We start from the raw sequence: 25,265 nt of genomic DNA on the forward strand, positions 1-25,265 counted from the left end.
GACTATTTAATGCATGTTTGTTACAGTACCACTGATGAAAGCAAATTTGCAAATTACTTAGTTATGCATTACCTAGAAAATAGATAAATGTTCTTTCTTCCATTCCCATAACGAATTCTATGAGTGTTCAAATGAATGGCTATGTACACATGAATCCTTTTGATGAAAATTACAAATTTTAATATGCCTCCAAATAAGCAAATTAAAGAAGAGTACCAGGCACTCACATTAAAACATCTACATATTTAAAAATATGAGAGACAGTGTTATTTATTAATGTGTATGAATATATGAATTTAGGAAAGATAATGAACTTCAGCTATTGATTTTACTGAAAGAAAGAAGGAAATAAATTTGAGGGGGTTTGTCACCAGGAGTTTTATTTAAGTTAGTTTTTAATTTAACATTTTTTTAAGTAAATTTGACTGTTTCACAAGTTTTGAAACATAGCAACAGAGAATCAACAATAATGATTCTCGGGTTAACTTGCTCTTTTCTGCCAAATGTCTGTTACTGATTTAAAGAAGAGATGTCTAAACATGCCTCCTATAATTCAAAATATTTATATTTAATACATTTAGAGCATGGAAGAGCATATGTCAGACATGGACACACAACAGCGAATAAGAAAGACAAATGTCACCTCCACAAAGCAAAGTCTAGAAATATTTGCATAAAATCCGTTTTCAGAAAGGTTGTCCTGAGAGTTGTTGATAGCAAGCCACCTCTAAAGAGACCTTCATTCAATCAGCCATCATGGTATACTTTTACAAATGGGAGTCTAGAGAATGCTTCCAACTCAGGATACAAATGTGAAGATCGGCATGAAGCTTAATTTAATAATGCTAATGGGAATTAGGCCTAGAATGATAAATACTCACTACTCACAGAATTGTTTATTGTGCACATTATAATCTTGACAATGCTAAGAAAAAGATAATGTCACCATTTCCAACTCACTGGTTCATCTTAGCTTCCACTTCTAATAGCTGGATCTATCAAGAGTCATGGGAAACAGACATAGTCCTCAAGCATGTGAAGAAGTATTCAAACCTACATACTCTATCTTTACAACAGGGGACAAGGTTGACTTATATTTTCTTTCCTCTCATACACCAGAGCAGGAATACTAAAAGAGCTCAGAAAATATTTAAACTTATGTATACTTTTATTGATAATGCACAACTGACGTCTATAGAGACACCATGATATATCAACACCCCATGGTTAGGAGTGGCCAATCATGGAAAATCCTTAAAGGCCAGGAGATAAGGATGCTCTTGCAGCTATGGAAAACTATCTTGCAATTATCTAGACAATCAAATGGGAAAAGTTAGAGAATCCTGGCAGGAGTAGAATTAGGTCTTGTTTTTTTATGTACTAAGATGGTGAAAGGGAACACTATTTTTCTTAATTTGGGTGGAGACACCTCAGAAGATGGCATCCACACCTCCCTCTCACAGCGAAGTGCAGATTGTCAAGTGGAAACTTTGAAGAAGGTGGTTCTAGATTGTAACGGCCACTGTCCTACTTCTGGTTCGAAACAATGGTAGACATGTAGAGAAATAAAGCTGAACTCTGGAAGAAAGTTTTTGGAAGAGAAGGGTCGCTGCTTTTCCCTGGGCTTGGGTGAAAATGGTTGCAAGAATCTTAGTTATTTTTTCAAGGAACATAGCTCATGTTTCTAGCCCACCCATGACCATCACCCACCCCTCACCCCCAAACAGAGATGCTGCTGACTAGATGAGCTAGGTCTGAAGTAAGGTCATGGCGTGATAGTTCTGCTAGGTATATCTGCAATACACGGTTGGCTTGCTGTTTCCCAACTAGCACATGAGCATTGAAGACCAGAGGGACAGTCAGACCTCAATTGAAATGTATCTTTTCCAAGTATAGCACTCAGGGTGTGGGAGGGAAGGAGAGAGAGAGAGAAGGAGAGAGGTCACATAGAAAGAATTAGAGGGAAGCAGGGACTATAGGGACATGGTTAACTAAAGTAGAGGGATGAAACAGGTCGGTTCTCCACAGCTGAAGGCTGCACTGAGGAACCTTTGAATACAACACAAAACAGAAGCAAAGGGCTCAATTTTAAAGTGTCTACTCTCTTAGATGTAAGTGATACCAAAGTATCCGGGTTCCATTCGTAGCCAGTCTTTGCCACCCTTCACTGCTCTTCCCTCCTCAGCTTTCAACACTGTAAGAAGCAGAACTGGTCACTGTGGGGAAGTGGAGAGGGTTAAACAGAGCCAACCTCCAGGCTAGATGCTCTCAGCTGGTCTTCCTCTGGGACTAGGAAGAAGTTTAGATCCAATTGAGCTCAATGAATTCACAGTCCATTTTGATTTTTGAACGTGTGTGTGTGTGTGTGTGTGTGTGTGTGTGTGTGTGTGTGTGTGTGATTTAGAAATGTTTGTGATATAGAAGTAATAGTAAGAGCGCTTGACCAATGTTATTTTCTCTAAGAGTCAGAAACAAACCCACAGAGACATAACAGTGAGCAGTAGAGAGAAGCAGCGATGGGAGTACAATGTTGTTTCCTCCTCTCTCCCTGAGTCTTGCTTATCTGATCATGTGACATCTCCAGGTGTTTAAAGACTCGAGTAACTGCTCACAAATTGTGCAGGTATCTGAGTATACAGTACAGAAGCAATATTTCAAACAATTACGAGAAAGCCTAGGGAATATTTAAGATCTGGGGTGTTTAGGATTCAGTTTCTAGACCTTTCTGGTATTGTACTATACCTTGATCCCTCATAAATATGCCCTGAACACTGAGGGACTCAGCATAATTCTAGTCCATCTCCAACCCCATTTTCCTAACTGAGGAACTTCAAACATTCTGTGATACTTATTTCTTAAGACAAGCATCAAGCTGGGAGCAACACTGAGCTGCAGAAGGTGAGATCTAACTTCATTCTTCTACCATGGAAACAAAACAAAAAACTAACTGGCAAAAGAAAGATTTGGGCAGGCATTGCATTTACAAGTTGTTTCTGAGGGGTTGATACCTTGTTTCCAGCAAGCACAAATTGAGAAAGTCCCCTAAAGCCAAAGAAATGCTTGACAAAAAACTTGGAAGATTGGCCCTACATAATCATTTCCTCTCTATTACATGAAGAAAGTATTTTAGAACAGTTATGAGTAAAATAGATTCATAGACACAGATGCCAATTATTCTCTTTGTAAACAAAATACATGTTAATTAGTGAATGTCCAACTGATGCCTTATGAAATTTGAAATGTATTCTATCATTCAGAAGAAAAACAAGGTGAAGTTACTAAGTGGTTAAGATTCTTGTTTATTTCTTGTTATGCCTTCATAGTGTTTGGACTGCTATGTTTTCTTCATGAGATCTGAGATGCTAAGTGAAGCTAGTTTTCAAGTGTCACTGTTGGCAAGTGAGATATTCCTTTTATAAATATATCCACTGAGCTTTGACACTTAGACTGAAGTGTGTGTCCATGTCTCTGTTATAATGTGAATGTGTCTTTGTTCCCTCTGACTCAGGGATCCTTCAGTCAACAAAGTGCTTTACAGATGAGCAATTCAAAACTGCAAAATCAAAGGTGCTATGTAAAACTGTCTTTCTCCAAGGACTACTGATCATCTTACCTTGAGAAACCAGCAGACCAGATGTGACTATTTCACTTCCAGAGTACCCTGGGAGGAGTATGTAATGTCGCTGTCATTTCTCCTCTGAATATAACAGTGTTTGCTAAAGCTACTGAATTGGATGCTAAATTATGCTAGACTTGTTCTTCTAAAGAGACATCTCCTTCCTGTATTTACTATAAATATCTAGAAAACACAAGGAAGCATAATTTTTAGGGCATTATAAAAACCTGTTTTGTGAGCTGACTATGGCCACTATGTACAATTGAACATGATTTTTAGTGTATTCTTAAACCAAATGTTCTTCACTGAGGCTTACTGTATTTTCTATGAAAAAAGAAAACAAATTTTCAAAGCATAATCTATAAGTCATCCCAATACCTCCGTACTTATTGTTGTCAACAAGAACTTATATTACAACCTTAAGGTAATGTTTTTATAAACTCTCCACTCTTTATTAAGCTAGGATGATATTCATGAACATACACACTACTACATTGTCCCTATCATACTTGCCTAGCTAGCTCCAAATCTTCAACAAAGTATGGAAGTTGAGGTATTATAAAAATAAATAATTAATAATTAATAATTAATAATTATTCTCGTGGCTTCCATTATAATGTTTCTTTCTTTCGTTCTTTCTTTTTTCAAACTTTTTATTGGTTCTTTGTGGGGTTCAGATTATGCATTATGCATCCATCTCACTCATCCCCCTGTATCTATTCTCCACCCCTCAAAAAATATAAAAATAAAAATAAACCATGCAAAACAGAGAATGCATCTCATCGTGGAAGCTGTAGTGTGTCCCAGTGTCTCAGGACACACTATACCCCTCTGTCCACACATCTTCACTTGCAAATGCACATTGCAATGAATCATTCGTTCGGTTCAAAGCATCCGGCCTCAGCCACATCATCAATACTATAACCTCACCAGGACTCCTCCCGGTTATTCTGTTTTTGCTCAGTGTCAAGGAAATCCTGCCGCTTTGGATCTGCAGGACCAGCCCCTTCACATACTCAGGCGTTTGTTGATGGGCTAGGTTGCTGGTGTGGGCCAATTCAAAGTCCTGCATCTCGGCCTGGGGGGTAACTGAGCTGCTCAGTCCTCTGGCTCTTTAGGATCTGCATCACTAGGCTGAGCTCACCAGTATTAACTGGCCTAGCACACCCAGTGCCGCCGCTGGCATGGGTTAGAGTCAACTCTCAGACCCTTGTGTCCTCGGACCAGTTCATCTGCATCCATTCAATCAGAGTAAACTCCACTGTGCTGCCTAGGCAAGGCTCAAGGCCCGCTCTCCCAAGTGATAAATACAGCCAGCGAGGCACTGAGCCAGCTCGCCTCCTCTCATATTTTGGGGGCCAGCTCTTCAGACTAAGGCAGGTGGTGACGGTTTGAGGATGCATCACCTCTGTGACCAAGCTGCCTCACAGCAGCAAAATGGCAGGGCCAGCTCTTCCCTTTCTCTCACTTTTGGGGCTGGCTAACCAGAGATAACTTTATTCTTGGGTTATGAAGGAGATGCACATATGAGAAAACAGGAATGTTGTGAATTCTTAGGTACCCTGTAGGAATCCCAGCACCGTTCCCCAGCACTGGAGCTGGAAAAGAACATCACACGTAGATACAGACGCCTCCCTGTTGGTATCCCTCTCGCAAACTTTGCCTTTGATTTCCTGGTCACATATTACAGCATCAAACTTCAAGATGCACAGGACACTTCTGGGTTTGGTCCATGATCACCTCTGCCCTGGAGGACTTTGAAAGCCATTGACTTTTAACACTGATCATTGTTGCTAAGAGTTAATAATAGAATCCTCACCAAATACCACACTGATTTTTAATATGCACACTCTCAAGGTAGTTAAAATTATAGTCAATATGTGTAGACAAGGTAGAAAGGATTACAGAACGAAGCAATTAATAAATAACAGGGCATAGATGAAAATTCTCTAAGTTCGGACATGATGATTGTGAAGGTCTTGTGGTCCTTGTTGAACCTTGCTAAAGACACCTTCTCTGTGTGCTTTCATCTGTACTTGGCAGCTTTCTTGAGAAGAAAATCTTTCTGTTATTTAGAGCATTGTCCTATCTGGGAAGATTTGTGCAAAATTTCTAATCACTCAGTGCTTGAACCTGAACCCCAAGCAAAGCTTTAGTTTTATGTAAATCGTGTTGAGAAAGGCATTTAATGATTCATATTGCCCATTTTAAAACATCTTTTATATAAATATTACAAAAACAGTCACATAATAGAAAGCACAGCCAATGTTTCAAATTAAAAGTATGTTTTCAATATTTAGCAACAAGTCGCCTCGGTGAATTAATCGCAATCTCTCGTGTCTTGGTTCATTGCCACGATTTTGGTGGCCGCACTTGATCTGAGTCGAGAAGGTATAGGTAATATGTGATAAATTGCTTAGCAAATTAGCAATTAGGACCTTTGACCTGTTGAATTAGGCTAGGGCACCTCTAAATTGGAGGGAGGTAGATTTTGGCATGCAGTGGAAGAAATGGAGTGCTCAGACACAGGTACAACTTCTTCCTGACCATTATGTCTGGAAACACAAAGGTGTTACCTTGATGGCCTGTGTTGCTTGGGGATTAGATACTCAAGCCAAAATAGTAAGAACACAGATATTTTGAAGTCTGCCTGGGGTTTATCTATCTTGCAGTAGGTGTTAAATAGGGGACCTCCAAATGATGTAAAAACAAACAGACACACATAGTTAATTAAATAAGGATAAACAAGGATTACTGTTCGACTAATTTTTGAAAAGTCTGTAAGTCCATTGCTTGCATACACCTACCTATGCATGTGACAGGGCAGTACCACAAAGGCTACCAGCAGTGGCATTCTGAAGTCTTTCAGATTTGTACAATACAATACTGATTCTAATTTTTTTCCTTCCAATACTAAGGTTTGCCAGTAGCTTTTCTAAAAGAGCCTTATATCTCCTAGGGTGGAATGTATCAAAAATAAGATGTTTCCTTTGTGAACTGGACTCTCACCAGAACAGGCATAGACTGGTCAATTGGAAAGCACTTGGAATGGCGACATCAAGGCAGCACACAAACAAATGTTGACCTCTGACCTGGTTCTAAGATATAGCTTCCTTTCTCCACAGCCAGTGGGGCACTGAAGTTTGCAGCAAGGAATTGAAGAAAATGGGAGGTCCTGTCTGTTAGTTCAGGGTAACAGACAAGTGTGGCATAAAAAGAAATAGAGAAACACAACCAAACACTTTCTGAGTTTTAACTTTAAAAAAAAGTCCCCAATTTCTGCTGATTCAGTTGAACAGTCCCTTGCTTCTGGCTTTTCACTCTATTTATTTCTTAATTATTTTTTTCCTGCAACACTGTTGTACCACACAAAGCACATGTGGTTTGAAATATCCTCAGACTTTTACATGGGAAAGCCAGGTATTCTATATATCATTAATACCCTAAATACTTGAAAAAAATGGAATTCAGAATTTTGTTTCTTGAATTTTTACCTATTATCCACTTGAAAGTATATATAAACCTATACATTCCAAAGGAATCTAGATTAATTTTTGTAAAATTTGATACGTTTAGGTTTCACATTAAATAACCTATATTAGCTTTATCATTCATTCTTATTTGGTTTTTCAAAGGAATTTAACTTATTTTTTCAATGTCTCCTCATTTCTAAGTCCTTAGTTTCAGTCCCAGTCATTATAAATTTGAGTTATTTTTTAATAATAAAATAAGGTAAAACAAGAGCTAACACATCAGAATTGGTCACAAAACAAACAAACAGTAGACAGAAAGAAAAGAGCCCAAGAGAAGGCATAAGAATCAGAGACCCACTCATTTGCACAACTAGAAACCCCATTAAAACACTAAAGCAAAATATATACTGGAAACACTGGGATAAAATAATAAACATTGGAAACAAAAATATCTGCTCACAGAACCTATGTAGACCTGGGCAGACCCTGTGCTTGTTGCCTCAGTCTCATTGAACTTATATGAGTTTGGCCGTGTTGCTTTAGAGGGTCTTATTTTCTTGGTGTGCTTCGTCTCCTCTGGTTCTTGCCCTCTTTGTTCCTCCTCTTCTGTAGGTTTCTTGAGCTGTAAAGGTAGGGACTTACTGAAGACACCCCATTTAGGCACAAGTGTTTCAATGTCTTTCTCTCTGTGTCTAGCCATGAATCTCTCTATTGATGACTGAGCAAAGCACTGATCTATGAGCATAGTCATGTGTCATTAGGAGTCATTTTATTACTGTATCTTTCTTTTTATTTGGTTTTACCCTAGGTCCCCATGTGACCTGTCAACTTCATTAGGGTTTTTGCCACTAGAAAATAATGAAAGATTCCCAAAGTATGTGCAAATGGAATATTTAGTTTGAATATTGATACCTACTTTGGTCAAACACCTCTCCATAGATGGAGATTCCTCACAAAAGAGCTATGAATTGATAGATTAAGGATGTCAAAGTTGGTTGTGGTGCCTAAGGAAACAGAAAATGACAGGAAGACAAAACTCCTGATTTGTCATGGAACCAACTTGACATTTTCAATGGGATCCCCAATCTCCTCAGACTCCTTGGTCTTTAATAAAGGGCCTTGTTTGCCTTCGTTAAAGAGTAAATGGTTTCTTTCTTCTCATTTCTTTTCTCTTTGAGTTTGCCCTTTTATTTTTTTTAACATTGAATTTAATGAGCACAACAAGTTCTGACTGTGTCATCTGTCAGAAATGAATGGGTTGACAGACCATAAATTACAAGCCAAGTAAGACAAAAAAGGCTAAGAAACCATAATTCAGACAGATTAGATTAACATTTGCAAGAGTATGCTGATAAAACTGTAATGTTTGGATCATTAACTTGTTGATTGAATTAAGAACTGGTCATAAATTTAACATTTTTCCAATAATATTACAAAACCAAAACATAAAATAGTTATATCCACTGCTCTTGAAGTGTAGTTTCTTTCTTCCTCTTGATTGGCACAACATTTCCACTGTGAGATTACCAAGTATGAGTATATTTTACTTAAATAAGCTAAAATTGATGGTTTTAAGTCTTTAAGCTATACTGCTGTAAACTCACACAAAATAAAATGAGAGATGGAGATAAGGAGAGAGAGAGAGAGAGAGAGAGAGAGAGAGAGAGAGAGAGAGGTTGAGAGAGATTTGTTCAAAGACCGTATGTTCCCTCATTGTCATTTACAGCCGAGAAAAAAAAAGGCAGACTAGAATATAATAGGGACAGGAGAGGAAGGATATTGCTAACCCCAACCACTCAATGACAAAGTAAGACAAATTTTTTTTCAAATCTCTAGGTTTATTCTAACACAATATTTGTGACAAAAAACAAAACAAAAAACAACAACAACAACACTTTTAATGGCTTCTGTTTTATCTTCCTTTTCCGTGCAATCTACATTGTTGCCAAAAGGTGAAGGTTCCCAGCTGCACCAACAGACTTGATGTGCTCAGCCCCTTGTGCATCCATTTGGTGAGAAGACAAGCATAGCATTTCACCTGCAGTCTCGGTTATTTTTCTTGTTGTGATAGAACGCCCTGACCAAAACAACTTGAGGAGAAGAGGTTTTATTTAGGCCCACAGTTTTAGGGTGCAGTCCATTGTGGGAGAAAAGCCTATTCACTAATTGTGACACTGCATTCACAATCAGGAATTAGAGAACAATGAAAGCGTCTCCCAGGACAGCAGTCCAGGATCAAAATCCAGAAAGTGTTGTACCACTTGGTTTGGGCTGCTCTTTCTGCTTTAACTAACCTTATCAAGTTACTCCCTCACAGGCATGCAGAGGCTAACCTAATCTAAACAACCCCTCACAGGTGTGACTGGAAGTTTAGCTCCTATTCCAGATCCAAGTGGACAGTATTGACATTGACCATCACATCTACCGTGAGAGATGGTCATGTGATTACCAATGAAGTAAAACCATGTGTCCCTAGAAAACTCTAGCGAAATGTACATGAACAAATGGGGAGAAGAGAAAGAGTGAAAATTTGTTTTGTGTGCCCTTATGTTTCAAACTGCCCTTAGTAATAAAAATATATAAGATTTATGATAAAGTTTAGAATAAGCACTGTTTTTAATACTTCAAATATTTTCAATATAATATAAAGAGAATTTTTGGTGATTATTTATCTCCCAGTAGTCCCAGACACAAACTAAAAAAGAAAAGACTTCTCTGTGAGAAGTAGATTGGACATTACAGTGATGTCAGAAAATCCTGGGAATTCGACAATGCCTAGAAGCCATTGGGAGCCGGACTGCTTGCCTTTTGAGACTTTAGGAGGCTCTGTTATCAGGTAACCTTCTAAATGTACATCATGAATTCATTTCTCAGTTCTCAAAGTTGACTCTCATGTTGATAAAAACATTCTGATGAATATTCATAATCATCTTTCCATCCCCAGGTCACTTAGGATAAGACCACGTCTTGCATGCCTTGAATGTGAAATGACTAGCCATATGTATGCTATCCCAAAACCAGCGGTGAAAGGCCTGGAAGCCTCAATTCACTGCCATCCACAGTTCCAAATCTACTAGGCAGAGTAGAAGAAAAATGCTTAACCAATGCACAAAGAAATGCTTGAAAATGAAAGAAGCCAGAAAGAAGATCTGCATTCAAAACCCATTCTCTCCTTTCCTCCTCCCAAAGCAAACCATCAATTGTTGAAAAATATAAATCATGTTTGCAACTTCTTATGTAAAAAATGTTTTGTGACAAAGAATAATCATGTTTAATTGGCAATAACACTACACAGCTGTACCCCACTTTCTGTCTTTGCAGTGTGTTGTCATCTACAAAGTTCACACAAGTAACATTCCTGCTTTTCTTATTCTTCTTTCATCTTGACTGCAGCTTTCTCTCCCTCCATTTTTTCCAGTGCCCTCTACTTCTCCTATCCCCTAGATCCACTGCTCATCCATTTACAGAAAAGAGCAGGCCCTTTACAGATTTCAATCAAATACAGAATAATGTGATACATACAATAAGACTAAGCATAAACCGTATTAACATTGGGCACAGAAACTCAGTAGGAGAAAAGAGTCGCAAAAGCAGACAAAAGAGTCAGTGATATCCCCTACTCCACAGTAAGGAGTCCCAAACACCAAGAACATCACGCTGTATAACCATAGCATATATGAAGAAGGCCTGCTGCAGACCCATGCAGGCTCTGCACTTTTCTCTTCAGTCTGTAAGCTCCTACGAGCCCTGCTTAGATGATTTGAGGGGCCTTATTCTCCATATCCTTGATCTCTGTGGCTCCTGTAATCTTTCTACTATGCCCTGCCTCCTTGGGTTTCCCAGAGTTCTACCTACTGTTTGGCTGTGGGTCTTTTGATCCGGTCCCATCACTTTCTAAATGAAGCTTCTCTGATGATGATTGGGCTAGGCACCAATCTATGAGTTAGCAGATTATCATTGGGGATCATTTGACTGACTGTTTTGGTTGTCTTTGTTTCTACCTTCAGTCTCTCTGCCATATGGTCAATAACCCAAGTGGAAGTTCATGCTGGCATGGATGGGGAGCAAAGGGAACACTTCTCCATTGCTACTGGCAGAGAAAACTTGTGCAGCCACTATGAAAATTAATATGACAATTCCTCAGAAAATTTGGAATTGATCTATCCCAAGACATACCATTCCTGGACATGGACCCAAAATATACTTCATCTGAGCACAAAGACACTTGTTCAACTATGTTCATAGTAGCTTTATTAATAAGATGCAAAACTGGAAATAATTTAAGTGTTCCTCAACAAAAGAATGATTGAAGAAAATGTAGTACATTTACACAATGTGTATTAATCAGCTATTCGAAAAATGTCATCATGAAATTTGCAGTCACATGGATGGAACTGAAAAAAAATCATCCTGAGTGAAGCAACCCGGACTCAGAAACACAAGCATGGTACATACTCACATCGTGATGAGTGACTATCACTCCTTAAGTAAAGGATAAACACACTACAATCCACAACCAGAGAAAGTAAGTAACAAGAAGGACTCAAGGGGAGGGGTGGGGGAGGCATGGATCTTCCTGGGAATTGGAAATAGAATAGGTTTTGTGGGTTGACTGGGATAAGTAAGGATGGGAGCAGTAAAGATCAAAAGGGAAGGATGAAGGGAGAAAGTACTGGGAAAAGCAACTGGGATTGCTGGGGACATTTAGGAGGTTATGTGTAAATCTAGTGCTCTGGATAATATGAAGGTGACCCTAGCAAGACCTCCTATAAATGGAGACCATGGAGTTTGATCGGATCATCTTATATAACCGGCCATCTTCAAGGGTGCCAGAGGTGGGATAGGGACACCAACCCAATTATGAAACCTTCAAGTGTCTGCAAGCTGTGCTGGGGCAATGGTGGCTCAGAACTTATGGGAGTGGCCAACCAATGACTGGGCTAAAGAGACTCAGGCCATGAGAGAGAGGCTATAGCTTATTCTGCCTAGATGTCCACGATCTGGAAGCTTATGTAAAACTTTTGGGCTGTGTGTGTGTGTGTGTGTGTGTGTGTGTGTGTGATTGTGTGTGATTGTGTGTATGAAATTTAATTGTTTTTAGTTATGGGTTATTTTTTTTCTCAACTCCAAAAAACAATATGGTGAATTTTCTACATATTAGAGAATAGTCAGAATGAGTTCTAGTAAACTCTTGAGCATATACAACAAAATAGGTGTGTAATAATACTAACAAGAACAAAAATATGATAATGCCTATGACTGCTATGGTCAGGTTTTGTTGTCAAATAAGAGGCAACATTTAATTAGCTTTTGACATTATTTGGAAAGAAAGTATAGATGATGAGTGACAGATCCACAACTGCTTTTCCTCCGGATATTTTGAAAGCAATAGTTTCATGTTAGCTGTAAATATTAATACATCATTAATAAATAAAATCAAATGAGATCTTCGCTGATTTGCTATCTCAACATTTAGGTGAATTGAGATTATTTACCCAGAAAAAAGAAAATAGCTTCTCTTAGACTGCCGACTCCTTACAAATTACAAAAGTATGGGGCACATCTATTCTTCACTACCTGGATGAGAGGACTAATGGAAGTGATGTAAGTCTTGGAAAGGTAAGACCAAAATAACATTGCCTGACAGCATTGTGGCTTTCAAGGTCATAAGAGAAAATGGTCATAGATCCTTAGAAAATACTCTCCTTGCCAGAGAAGCAAGCATCCAGAAAACTCTCTAGGAGGAATGGCCGTGTATGGTTTCTACTTAAGAAAATTAGCCCTGTTGGTATTACAATGCTATAAATAACACTTTAACACTGCGTAACTTGGCTGTGGTATGCTCACATCGCCACTTCATTATACCAACCATTTACCCATTTCCTAACATCCCTTACACACTATCCAGAACAGGAGCACATGGTCCCGTGAATGCAAGATGGTGGCTGCATATTTTCACTCGCCAAGTTTCTGTATTTATCGACTTTACATGTGGTTAAAGTGTCTTATTTAAGAAAAATATATCGTTGACAATAACCGAGTAATTACACAGCCATTGCCTCAATCTGGCAGTATAAATCATTGTGATTTAACCTATAGTAGTAATAAAAATAAATGATATTGTTTTTGGTTCATTACTGCTGATCTAATAAAATGTAATGAATTAAGAAATTTCCTAAGTGAAACAGTCTCATAAAAATAACAATTTACTAATGGTGCTGTAACACCCAATGTGAATGAATTAAGAAAGAATAAGCACTTTAATAAAAATGTATCTTTAAGAAAATGTCTTCCCCATTTTCCTTACCCTCTTTTTTCCTAATCTAAGTTTATGTTTTGATTGCATCCATACACATTGTTACCAGGAACTAGAGCCTCAAGATGATTGCTTATTTATATAAAAATTTTAATAAAAATTCCAGGAACTTGTGAATTTCTGGGTAGCCTATATGAATTTAAGAAGGGAAGACAGTCTGCTTTCTGGGAAAACCTATGTGCCAAGACCTAATTTTTTTCAAGAAGTATGTGAAATATACTTCTTGTTTATAGACCACCGACCCTGTGCTTGAAGTAGCCAGATCTGGGGCACAGCCTTGGATTTCTAAGGTTTTGTCCTGGAATGCCTATCATTCCGTAATGTTCATGGCCTACAGGGGCAGTGCCAGGCCAGGGAGGATAGGGACCTTTCCTGTTTCTTCCTTCCATTTTGCTCTGGACTTTTCTCATTAAAGGTCATTAACCACCAAAAGGTATCCCTCCAGGTCTCTGGCACTGGCACTACACTACTCTGGAAGTTAGAGCATGCAAAGATAAATGGAAATGAAAAGTGAGAGGGCAAAGTTACTTGGATTACTATATTCCAGGGTTAAAAGGCTGCTCACTGGAGGCTACAGTCTAGACCAGGTGCCCCAGGATCCACAGCAAACAAGCAAGTCCAGGAGGGAGGTGGCCACATGGTCATATCAATTCCTCCCAGCAAAAGCCTTCTTCCCAGGGTCTGGGAGACAAGACTCATGCTTACCCCATCTCTATATAGCTCAAGCAAATCTTCGGCTGTGTTTTATAGGAACAGAAGGCTGAGGCTTCTGTAAGCCAAAGGCCATCGGACAAAAGATCTCAAGATGTAACAATAATTTTATTTCCATGCCATATGAGGCAGAGTGACATCATTGTGTCTACTTACAACCAAAACCATACTAGGCTGAGCTGGAGCCTCTGTTGCATTCAAAACCACAGGGCAGCAAGAGTTAAACAAGAGCAGACCTCTCCAGCAAGAGTACTGCCTGTGTAGGTATAGAATAACATACACTGTTCACTTTTGGCAAGATCTGTTCAGCGCAAGCTCCAGCCTGTTCCTCTCTTACTCATGATTCCCTCAAATGGCTAAAGGAACGAGAATAGCCAAAAGGCCACAAAAAAAGCAACATCCCTGTCCTAAGACTGTCCAATGGATAATTCTTAGAATGTTTAATTTTTAGTTCTCAGGGACGGCCTGCCCAGCCAAGATGTTCCACACTGCGTGCTGGGAATGGAGCAAGGGTGTTCAGTCCACATTATACATGCTACTCCACACATCTTAATTCCTGGAGGCCTCCAGCAGTCCACGGGGTCCAAATGGAAGCTTGAGGGGCCCCATCAAACTGGTAAAGACCAGCAGAAGAGGCCACAGTGAGTCTTACTAGTGTCTCTAGGCCACCAGAAAAGCATCCAAATGTTCTGCCAGCTGCTTCAGTGGCAGAAAGGATCTAAATAGCAGGAACAGTGGAGTTGGCACTGTGGCCAGTGACCAGGTTGGCAGTCCAACACCACATGCACAGGCCCACTGTCACTGAAACCATCAATAGAGTCCTTCACAATGTATTCAAAGCCTGGTGGCAGGCAGGTGAAGCCAGGTGCCCTGATGAGTTCATACACAGAAGTCCCTTGAAAACCCAGGACCCATCTTCACTGGTAGCGTAGCATAGGCCAGCAATACCATGGCCAATGGCAGAGGTGGGTTTGTTCTCAGAGAGGAAATGCTGCCGTATTTGAGCCAAGGACCCATTGTTGGCAAGGTCATCCAGAATACCAAAACAGCTGGGAATCAGAAGATCATGGTACTGGTCACTGTCTGTGGATTCAAGCTTAGTAGGCCTGGTATATGCCTTGAGGCAGAACCTTTGTACCCAATAGTCACTGTTCTCAGTCACATGCACAAAGTCCATGGCCTTTCTCCTTGAGGTGGCCACCTGTAGGTTGAAAGCACCACTGGCCAATGTGTAGCAATGGAAGAAGGACTGGGTTGATCCTTCAGAAGCACTGCTGTCCATCAGGAGATCAGCTGACAAGCTGGGCAGTCAGGACAATACCATGACTGCAGACCCAGACTGATATGTGCCCCTAATTCTTACTAATAAGCCAGTTGTTATCCAGAAACAGAAGAACTTCCCTCTGTCCTTGATGTCTTCTGAAAAGGCCACTCCAGTTTTCTCTTACTGAGTGGTGTATATCTGACACTTATTTGTTTGTTTGTTTGTTTGTTTGTTTGTTTATTCCCCGTATCTCTTGGCTGCACTTGTAAGTTCCTCTTCCCACTGGAATATCTCTCTATAAACATCATAGGAGAAGCCCAACAAAGGCCGGCTTTCATTCATTCTTAAGTCAGGAGGTACAAAGCGATTTGAAATTTATATCTCTACATTCGTTTCCTTTGAAACAGAATTGTCAGAATTTCATTAGTGTAATGTACCTAATGAAAATAGAGCCTTAGAGGCATTATTCTTTTCTCTAGTCATGGAAATGGCACATGTTAACTATAGAGGGGAACACAGACATCATGGGAAATGCCTCTCCTTTGACATTGCCACTCCACAGCATGTTAATATGCAAAACACATCGCTTTTAGAATTATTGCCCTTTGTGTAAGACTTGAGAGCACATGCCACCAAATTTGGCAAGTCAACTTGACCCATTTCTTGCTCTAGGTTCCCATTTGCCCTATAGTTTTTTCATAGTTTCTGGGTCACCCATGGGATGAAAAGCCCAAAGGTGCCTATGGTGATTCAGTGATTTACACACAACTGGCTTTGCCAAAGAGTGATCAAGACTGATTGGTGTTATGATCATTGGCAACAGTAGCAGAAATGAGAAGCAAGAAAAATGACACCGTGTACCCCAAACTGTCTCTTCTAGCTAAAAGCCAAAATTCATATGCAAGCATGCAAAAACATCTTGACACTGGGGCCAAAGCTTTTCCAGGGGGAGCTCAGTCTTGAAGGGATTTTTGTATAATCCTTCCTGTGAGGTCTACATTTCAAGTATTTCCAGCACTGATTTCTTAAAAATTATATGAAAATGTAAATATACCTGCAATCTAAGAATTCTTAATTTTATATTATCTTACAAAGTTAATATTATGTCACTTATTGTAATCCTAACAAGATTCGTTTATGAAGAATTAGTTTTGGGACACAGAGGTGACTTAAAGTGCTTTTAATTCTAGCATTGCAACCTACGTTCAACCCTTGGGATCCACGTGATAGATGAAGAGATAAGCATCCATCAAGTCATCATCTGACCTTAACACACAAACAAACACATACATGCAAAATAAACGGAATCTTTTCTTTTTTGACTAAAGGAGTTTGTTTTTATCTATTCAAGTTTTAATTGAATTGTAACAGTAAATCTGAAAAATGTAAAAAGATTCTTATATATTTAATGAAACTCACCTTTGATGAAGAGGTCCAATCCTGAGAAAATAAACATCAAGGCTCCAACCTCCTGAAGTACTGATGGTGATGAAAAGCTCAGTGACAAACATGGAGAACATGGTATTCCTAGGTGGCTGATCAGTTAAGTAAGTTCAGCTAACCCAACTCACTTACATGGTTCTCATCAACTCTGCTACTGATTTTATAGAATTCTGCTTAGTCCACCTAATATAGGTAGGAATAGCCTGATAAAATCTGATTTCTAACATGTGTGTGTGGGGGGGTGTGTGATTTTATTCAAACTGCTGCCACAAATAAAATTTAACCATGCAATTACTGATCAAAATTTCAAGTGTATCAATAACAACATCTTCCATATTCTTGCTGAAATTAACAATGGAAATTTAATTACTTAGGCAAGTGGAATGAACGTTTCCATCTAATCAGTATATTTTCTAATTACACTATAATGTGCGTGGTTTTGCAGGTATTGACCTGTGGTGTGAGGTAGGGCACTAATGTTCCATTCACAGTGTCCATCAGTTCTACTTAATGATTTGTTGCAGACCACACTCTTTCCTCCTCCTCCTCACAGTATCACTACGTTCCTCGTTAAGCTGTATAATCTTTGCATAATGAAAGTTAAATGTTTTCTCTACTTTTTACGTGGAATATTTTTATAACAGTTCTTTAAGCTCACCCAATACTGTTATTGTTCGAAATCAGCAATCATTTGTTGTTAGCCAGGTGACATGATACAGCAAGAAGACACCATTTGCTTGAGCGCACGTGAACCTTGACTAATTTTACATTGGCAATGCTTTGTCATGACCAGATTTCTGTTATTATATGCATTTTTTCAGGTAGTCATTTTGAAAGGCAGTGAGTACTTGAGAGAAAGTCAAAACTTTCAAGTTTTGATAAATTCTACTTTTCTGATTTGCTTTCTCATGGGTTGAGCCTTTGACGTCAAAGATCCAGTTTCCAGGGCCCAAATGTGTTGTTTTTTCCAAATAGCATTATACTTTTTCACATCAGTCTTTTGTGTTACTGATACTGCTTGATAATTGTGTTTCCATCTTGTTCTTTGTGACTTAGGCTAGCTCATTTATTAGCTTCTATTTTTGTACGTTATGATATTGCTTTAGGCTGTTTAGCATTCTCTACTTACACAAACATGTCAAATGCAAGGACATTTCTTCTATCCCTCTTTGTGTTGAAGAGACAGGAAAAGCACGTTAGCAGTCTTCTGTCCAATGTGTACTGGACTTGTCTTAGCTGTCGTCTATCACATGAGGAAGCTCACTCAACTCTTCCTCTACAGTTCCGTTAGTAGCTATCAATTTTTGTCAATCGCCTCTCATTGATTAGGCAACCATCCAAGTTTTTTTCCTTAACTTGTTGAATGGTGAAAAACCCTGATTAATTATAGGATAGCCAATTATTTGTGACCCAGGAATGCAGTACAGTTGGAAAGGTATGTATGTTCTTTAACATTTAGTGGGATTGAACTTGTTAATGTTTTAAAGCCTTTTTACAGCATATTGCTTGAGAGTTTCCTTTATTTTCAGCTTTTGGGGGTTTCATGTTGTTTTGATTGACTATCCGTGTAATAGCAAAAAACACATGAAAGAAATATGAAATATTTCCTCATATTTTATGGAATAAATACAAAAAGTTGAGGTTGGTTAATATTTTAGCATTTGGTAGAAATTATCTAGTGAAACCACTTGAGCCTTCCTCACTAGGGTTTTAAATTAGAAAAACAATCATCAGTGGATGCTTTTTTCGAAGAAGAATTTGTAAGTCTCCTCTTTGCTTTTCTGTGTTGTCAGAGGTTTTGAATTTTATTGATTTCCTTATGAACCATCTCTTTGGGAGCAGATTTTTTTCTGATTCCTGTTTATTTTTTTAATTTGTTCATTTTTATCCTATATTTATTATTTCTGGGGGATGCATGGATTCAACCTGGGGATGGAATAGAATAGATTTTGCATGTGGCTTAAAAGTGTCTGGGGGATGGGAATGGGAAACACAGGTGTGGAGGGGAAAAGTACACAGAGTAGAGGGAGAGAATGCAGGGAAAAACAGCTTGAACTAACGAGTATATGAGGGATGGTAGGGAAGCCTAGTGCACTAGAAATTTCCTAGAATCTATGAGGAAAAAGCTATCCATAAAGTGGCTCTTAGTAATATTCAGTTATACTCATAGATCAGTGCCTTATCTACTCTTCATCGGAGAAGCTTCCTCCAACAGATGAGAACAGATTCAGAGACTCTCAGGCATGCATACACAAAGAGTGTCAATGAAATGTCTCCATCAAATCCCTGCCCTCAATGCTCAGAGAAACTCCGGGATGGGGAGACAGAAAGAGTATTAAGAGCAGAAGGAATGGAGGACACCAGAAGAACAAGCCACTCTGAATCAACTAAGCAAGGCACTGAATTTGTAGAGACTGAAGTAGGAAACACAGGACTTCCACAGGTTAATACCGGGTCCTCTGCCTACACACTATGCACTTCCTCCTTGATGTCTTCTTTAGTTTCTCTTTCCAGGTTCTTCCTGTTGCTCCTATCCAGACTTCTCTCAGTGGTAGACTGTGGCTATATCATACCTTACTTATCTTTTCAAGAGTTTTGATGGATACTTGGGTTTCTTCATTTAGCTATTTGTATACTGATAATGTGAGGAATCTTTAAAAGGTTTTATATAGACACATGATTTCAATTTTCTTGATTATAAACCAAAGAGTAGAATTGATTTTAAGAAATATCAAAGTATTTTTCAGTTACTATAACATTTATATCTCACTGATAATTTATAAAAATCTCTATATATTATTACTAATACTCAGTATCCTTCAAATATATCACAAGTAGGGTTGTATTTAAAGCTCTAATTTTTCTTTCAATTTTCTATATTTTCCATTTTTCTCCTCATCTCTCATCTTTTCTTCCTGAATTATTCTGTTGAAAGTAGATACATTTATAGGGCAGTATTTTAATTCCTGTAATAATATTTTAAAATGTATTTTGAGTCATTTTCTTAGTAGATGATCTTTAAATCCTCAAATATATTCTTATTTATCTCAATCTACTTCATTTTTAGTGATTTATTTCCAGAAAAATACTGAAATTTTGCTTTTGTGTTCTCTCTCTCTCTCTCTCTCTCTCTCTCTCTCTCTCTCTCTCTCCCTCCTCTCTCATTTTGCCCACAGCAATTCCAGATGTGATTATGTTTGACATAAACTAAATCGTGAATTGGTATAGTTATTATTGTACATAATTACCTTTTTAAAAAGCTAAGGGAACTTGGAAATGTGACATACTTGTTTAATACTTACCTATCATCTTGAAACCCTCAGTGCATACCCAGCAGCTCATCAACACTGACCCTGTTGGTACACACCTGGGATCCAAGTACTTGAGAAGAGGATGCAGGAGGGGTTCAAGTTTCAGGTCACCTATGGCTACATCAAGAGTTGGAGGACAGCCTGAGATTCATGAAAGTGTAGGAGTAATATGAATGAGTCCATATACATAGTGTTTTTATGCTTACATGTGGCTTTTTTCTCTTCTACCTATGGTTTCCAATTACCATACTGTCATTTGTTTACCTGCAACAATTTTATATCAGTCCAATATCATTGTCAAATACATCACATTCTGACAAGGAACATCATTATATGCCTACTAGGTTAAGAAATTGACTTCTTTATTAGTCAAGAAAAAAGATTTTTAAAATGCAATCATATCATCAAATATTACTTGTATAATCTCTCTATTTCAAACACACACACACACACACACACACACACCTTTCTCCCATCAGACACCACTTGCTTCCTGCACACACACACACACACACACACAAACACACAAACACACTCACTCACACACAAACACACACACACAAACACACAAACACACTCACTCACGCACAAACACACACACACAAACACACTCACACACACAAACACACACACAAACACACATACACACAAACACACTCACACACACACACACCTGTCTCCCCTCAGATATCACTTGCTTCCTGCTTGGGTAACACTTTAAAACTGCTTACAGAAATGCTATGTCTATACCTGTGCCCTCCATGGCTCAGGGATTACCACAGAAAGAGTGTGCAGAAAGATGTATGGGCCAGAGGTCAGGGAGAACTGAAGTAATCAGAAACTTTTGGGCACGACAGGACTGCTGCACTCATGAACTCTCACAGCAGCCTCTGTTGCCTGCAGAAGACCTTGACAAAGTCAAGCCAATCAGTATTCTTGCATGAAGCATGGAGAGGCATATGAACCTAACTAAGGAGCTATCGAGAGTTGTTATCTTGTAGGGATGGGAAGAGTTAGGCTTTTCAATGGGTGTGGCCAGCATAGATTGAAGTCCATGAGTTATTGAGAATGAAAGAAGACAGGGGCGTACAACTGGGAGAGTTAAGGAAAGGAGTATGGATAAATATATTTAAAATACATTGTATGGAAATTTCAAATAATTAATGACATACTTTATTTCAAAACCATTTATAGAGTAGGGACCACTAGGAACAGATATCTCCTCCTTTTCTCTTATGTTTTTGGTCATGAGCCTACCCTTTAACAGCTGAGCCATCTCTCTGGCCATCCTCTGTTTTTCTCAGGGAATAGCTCTACTCAGCATTTACTTTTGAAAGCCACATTGATTAATATTACATTTAATATTACATTGTTAGAAGACAAGAACTCCAACTCTTGGATCATGCAATTCTAGTCCTCAGGTCCCCAGTGTTTTGCATGAGAATTCAGGACAATTGGGGTATGAATCCTACTGGTATGTTCTACATATCATCTCATTTTGCACTCTCTGACCTTGAAGTTTTTCTCTTTGAAGTTAGCATGCAGTTATCACTATGACATTTCTGGGTATAGATTTCATGGATTCTGGATGCAGCTCTTAGACTTTTGTGGCTGGTAGAGTAAGGCTTTCTATCAAGAGGGACCTCCAGTTGTATTACAGAGGGTGTACTCTGTGTCTTTCTCTGTATCTTGTATGGGGCATGCACAATATAGAGATGATGGAAAATCTAGTGATGCTCCATATTCCCTGAAGCTCTCCTAATTTCATTTATTCTTTGATTTCCTCCTAGTTCTATGTAAAATCTCCAGGGTGAACGGTTCTTTGTTCAAATCTGCTAGAAAACTTCATTGTTTTGTTTTCATTTGAATTATTGTATTTTTATTGCCCAACTTCTACTCAGTTCTTTGAAATAAATATTATTATTTTTATTGCTGAGACTTTCATGTAGTCCTTAGAGCATGGTTTCTTTGGAACTTTGGATAAGAGCTTCTTCAACAAGTTTATTGTTTAGTCCCCTCAAAAACAATGTGTGTATCCTATTTATCCTATTTATCCCTGTGAGTGACATCTTCCACTTTCTTTGCATATCATATGCCTTTGGTAAAGTTTCACATTACATGTAATGTTTTGTAGTGACAAGGTATGGACACAGAGTCATGGCGATTATTTACTTGGTGATATGGCTGGTTTAATTCTGCAGACTGTATATTACTAATTAAACCTCGATCTCTAAATGTCATTGCTAAAGCTACATACTGGTCAAAAGAGATAGTTAATACGCTGGTACATTGAACTTATTCTGATAACACTGTTGTAGTTATTTTTCTATTGCTGTGAAAAGACATCATGACCAAGGCAACTTATAAAGGAAGCCATTTAGTTGGGGACTTGCTTACAGTTTTAGAGTGCTGTTCCAAGATAGTCCTTGAAGGAAACACAGCAGCAGGCAGGCAGAAATGTCACGGGAGCAATAGCTGGGAGTGTACGTGTTGAGACAACAACCAGAGGTAGAGGCAGAGAGAAAGAAGGAGAGGGAGGGGGAGGGGGAGGGGGAAAGGGAGGAGGAGAGGGAGAGTGAGAGGGAGGGGGAGGGGGAGAGGGAGAGGGAGAGTGAGAGGGAGAGGGAGAGGGAGAGGGAGAGGGAGAGGGAGAGAGACTCATTGAAAATGGTGTGGGTTTTTTCAATCTCAAAACTTACCAAGTGACACACTTCTCCAACAAAGCCACATTTCCCAATCTTTCCAAACTGTTCCACTAACTGTGTAATAAGCATTGACACATATGGACCTGTGGAATATGGAAGCCATTCTCTTTCAAACTATCACACATATAGCACGTGACGTGAAAATTACTGTCATTGTTTGAAGAATCTACCTCTTCCTCTCTTCCTTCATTTGGAAATGAAAAAGCTTTGTGAGGCATTCATTTTTCTTTTGAAACAATACAGTGTGGAATCTGAACATGGTCTTCATGCCTGCTAGGGGAAAGAATGTTTTCACTGTGGGGGAAAAGGCTTTTTATGAGGTGCCTGTGCATCAGAGGAGCTCACTACTCAGTGTTTGATAAGAGGTTGTATTCAACTGCTTATGCCGGTGAGAACTCATCCTGACTTTGATGATTCTGTGCCAAGCATGAGAAGCTTTGTCTCATCAGCCCTGTGTTCTTCTCTGATCGCTTCTGAATAGACGTTCAGTCTAGCATATGCATTACACCCTGGCCTCCTACCAAAGTTGTCTGTGATCACAAGAGGTCTCTTACTGGTCTCCAACTCCTGTCTGTTCAACTGCTGCTCTTAAATCATAGCCACCAAGATCCTTTTACTAGTCTAATAAGGCCAATATTTTTTCCAAAAATATCCGTATGCATGGACGTCTCTATTCTGTTGCAAATACAGTAAAAGTAACAAGGAAAAGCAGTGAAGATTGGGGACCTTGTGGTCTTATGTATTTTCTCTCTTTCCATCCAGGTAACCTCAGAGTTTTGGCCATGGCCAGTCCTCTGAAGGGAGAGCAAGCTCTCCTCTCTGTGTGCTGCTCCTCAATGTGCTCTCAAGATGGCTGACCAGAGTTACTGTATTCTCTGCTTGGTGTGCATGGGCTAACATTTCCATATTCTATGGGGGAGGAGAGTAGAGAAGGAGAAGATAATTTTTGTTTTTGTAAGCATACCATGAAACTCTTTAATAGATAGGTGGATAGGAATGGGGAGCCCTCACCTCTGTCTGAGATCTATCATGGAAGGGTGTATATATGTAAGGGAGAACCCATGCAGTACAATGTTAGGAAAGGGTAATGATAGAGACATATCTCATAGGCCATCACCTCCTGATACATTTACTAAAGTCTAGCAGATTTTCTTGAATAATATTATATAAATATATATATACACACATATACATATACACATATACATACATCATATACAATTACATATACATGTACACATAACATACACATACATATACATATAGTTCAATGGCTTTCAATAATGAAACTTCCGAATTAAATTGTTGCTTAGCCAAGCAGGAGTTTCATCTACTCATTACTTCGTCATCCTAGAAACCCCATCGCATTTGGTTCTCTGTGTTTTTTCCTGTTTAGACTTCTGGTGACTCGTCCATATATTGGAAACTCAGTTTGATTTACTTTTCTGAGAACAACTCCAACAGTTGCTTTCATCGCTTTGTCTGAGATCTGAACCATCCGATATATCTGTAGTCAATGTATTTTCCTTCCCTGAACATGTGTTCCAGTTTTTTATTCTTTGTGTACCAAGTGCTATGGCATTATGTTCTGGATATCGTAAACACAATGTAGATTCGGAGTTCTTCTCCAATCTCTGTTATTTTTCTCTTGAACTCTAAGCTAAGGCACCATCAAGCCTTCCTTAGAAGGTTCCAGTAGCCTCCCAAGTCCTCCTCACTACCTCAGTTCAGATTTAGCCCCCACAAAAACTAAATAATATTTCAGTATGGATACAAATCACCTGTTTTCTACTTGATAGTTTGTTCCTTTGGGCTTCCATACATGTATTTACTACATTCTGGTTATTCTACCACTCCTACCCTCTCTAATGTCCCTACAAGCTCTGTGCATCTGTTGTCCTGACTGCAAGCCCCTTTCCCAGATTCCTGGTTAATGTTTTATGCCTCACTGATTTTAACCAGGACCTTGTGTGTGACCACTAGATTGGAGTGACTCTTTGGAGCCTGGTCAGCTCAGGCAACTGAAGGTGATGACTTTCTCTCTTCCAGAATTTATCGGTAGCCAATGCTTCAATAGTGAGAATTATGGCCTCCTAAATTCCTCTTCATTTGTGCCTGACTATAGAAAAGCCATATCTATGTAGACAAAGTCCAGAAGACAGTGGTTTGTTGTTCTTTTTTCTATTTTCCAGCTTGTACAGTCTTTCCGCCCAAGATATAGAGCAGTTGGGGTAACACTTGCTGCCTACTTGCTCTATTGTTGACCACATGTTCCTTGAGCAGCACTGAGTGTGCCTGTGCACTAAGTGTGGCTGTGGGTGAGACTCATTCAAGCTGACTCAAGCCACATCTCCCCCAGATTAGACCACATTCCTCTCTCTGTTTGCTTTGAATTTTATGATATGATTTTTCTTAGGAATCCATTC

The 25,265-nt window shown here is 39.0% G+C and overlaps 1 pseudogene; it reads right to left on the reverse strand.

The window, feature by feature from the left end:
* Nucleotides 1–14,834: 14,834 nt before the first annotated feature.
* On the reverse strand, nt 14,835–15,425 carry Gatd1-ps1 (glutamine amidotransferase class 1 domain containing 1, pseudogene 1; annotated as a pseudogene).
* Nucleotides 15,426–25,265: the final 9,840 nt, after the last annotated feature.

This window comes from Rattus norvegicus, chromosome 3 (genome assembly GCF_021556685.1).
Source record: "Rattus norvegicus strain SHRSP/BbbUtx chromosome 3, alternate assembly SHRSP_T2T, whole genome shotgun sequence".
Classification (NCBI taxonomy): Eukaryota; Metazoa; Chordata; class Mammalia; order Rodentia; family Muridae; genus Rattus; species Rattus norvegicus.